Source organism: Miscanthus floridulus, chromosome 6 (assembly GCF_019320115.1).
Source record: "Miscanthus floridulus cultivar M001 chromosome 6, ASM1932011v1, whole genome shotgun sequence".
Lineage (NCBI taxonomy): Eukaryota > Viridiplantae > Streptophyta > Magnoliopsida > Poales > Poaceae > Miscanthus > Miscanthus floridulus.
The window spans coordinates 89,766,597-89,768,681 of NC_089585.1; the positions used below are offsets into that span (position 1 = coordinate 89,766,597).

Below are 2,085 nucleotides of genomic sequence, written 5' to 3' on the forward strand. Positions count from 1 at the left end.
TTTTTGGCTGCCGCCGGTTTGCTGCTCCTCACCTGCAGGTTTCATCATGCGAAGCACTTAAATCATCACGAAACAGATCACAATTCACAAGGTAACGGCAATCACAAGGATATATCGATATGAGTATGACGCATGGGTGCAGCGTTATAATACCTTCTTTTTGGTTTCCCGGGGCTTCTGCTCAGCCTTCTTAACGCCGCCGCTCTTCGCAGCTGACGGCTTCGTCGCCGTCTCGCTGAGCTTGGGTGCCGGCTCCTTGCCCTGTGCCGCAACTCCAGCGGGCTTCGAGGCCTTCAGGGAAGCCATTGTTGTTGTGCTACTTCTTACTCTGTCGCAACTAACACTGCTTGAAGCTTGATCTCACTTTGGACCTGATGGACTGGGGAGGCACGGGACGAGGTATTTATAGGCCGTTCAAGTGTGTGGCCGACCTCGCAGAATTCGGATCCAGCCCAGAATTATTGCAAGAATAAAGGCGCGATGAATTATTGCAGCTTGTTTAGTACTCTTCTACGTCGAAGCGAGTGATGGCACGGTGCAGCTGGGTGCCTCTTTTCTTCTGCAGAATTGGATGCCTCGGAGCTGGGATTGGGAGGACGCGAGTTGTTACCGCGCCGGACTTGAAACTTGTCCTATAGAAAAATGTTTCAGACATATTATTCGGTGAGTCTCGATTACGCACAGTGGTGCCAGGAATGTTCAAAAGAGAATAAGGTTAATAGAGAGTACATTAATATGCTTATCTCGTAAAGTGCGTTTTACCCGCAGCTAATCTCGTTTTTCATAGTAGCTGATGAAAGTCTGGGTTTCTACGTGTCGACAGCGAGCGAATACCAATCCTCAAGGAGAATAGGAAGCCCATCTTTGCTCTACGCGGGTTGGACTGCTGCGGATGGGAGCCCCCCAGTCCACATATGGCCCAAGGTCCAGTAGAGGCAAAATAGGCGGAGTTTGCTTAAGAGTTAAGATTGCCTGAGTAGTGTGCTTTTTACATCTCTTGAAATTTCTGTTCTTGTTCATTGGGTAACACATTTTGTCTAGATAATAAGTTGGGTTATTGTATTATCTATATATCAAAATGGCACTACTAGGGGAACTAAAAGAATTTGTAAAATTGTATTTTTTTTTAGTAAAACTAGAGACGTTACTGTTATACAATTTTTTTTTTGTGAAAACAATTTACTGCTAAGCATTTTCTGGGAAAACATGTTATGCATTTAAATCCGTAATAATTACCATCATGTGGTGTCATCAAGCTCCAGATCCGTCGCTCCATTTTTTCAGAAGTGCTCATATGGGTAGAATGTGCGTGTTTATTGGGTGGGTGTCGAGTATCTGCGTCTGTGCCATGGTTAAAAAAAAACCATCCCATTACAAAGACTCAGGACAAAAATACAGAAAAAAAAAACACTTATACAGTTCTTTGGTTTTTTAGAATGCACCTAAAAACCTAGTCCTGACTTAAGAACTTCTTGAACTCCATTATTCTTTCCTTGATTTCGTGGTCCACCAAAACAAACAAGTTGATTTTCAGTTCAACGTGGTTCGGGGTGCTTTGAGCTTGAAGATTGAGATCACGTTACCAAAAATTATGTGGATGCAACTAGGTTGGGAACTTGGAATATATTGAGACTTAAAGAGGTCTGGGAATTTGATTCCATTCACGCGTTAACCATCTTTGTAGTCCACCAATTCCCCTCAGATTAGACGAGCGGACATATTCACGCTACCTTCTGTATAAAATCCTCTTTTCCATGGATGATACACGGAATGAAGATTTTCTGTATTTATTTGGTAAAAGCTATTTTTTTAATCACAGTATAAATGTAGATGCTCATAAACACATATGCACCGTCACTCATTGTCAGGGACCAATACTAGGGTACCCGAAAAGGAGAAGGTAATAACCATCAACATTGATACATCCGAGCAGTCAAGAGCGCGACTACAGCTCCAACCGACCCCTAGGTGCGCAAGCTCCGCCTCGCTCGACCTCTGAGGGTTGGTTCCACCTCGCCCGGCCTCTAGGGGAGGACTCCGCCTCGTCCGACCCTTGGGTCTACGCTCCGTCTTGCCCGACCCTTG

General features: G+C 44.7%; 1 long non-coding RNA gene across 6 annotated transcripts; it reads left to right on the forward strand.

The window, feature by feature from the left end:
• The first annotated feature begins 318 nt into the window (after positions 1-318).
• LOC136456296 (uncharacterized) lies at positions 319-1,065 on the forward strand. Of its 6 annotated transcripts, none has more exons than XR_010759401.1 (2): positions 319-714; positions 788-1,065. It is a non-coding gene; the product is annotated as an uncharacterized lncRNA (long non-coding RNA). The 6 variants fall into 6 exon arrangements; XR_010759402.1 differs by having other exon boundaries at positions 791-1,065; XR_010759403.1 differs by having other exon boundaries at positions 824-1,065.
• Positions 1,066-2,085: the final 1,020 nt, after the last annotated feature.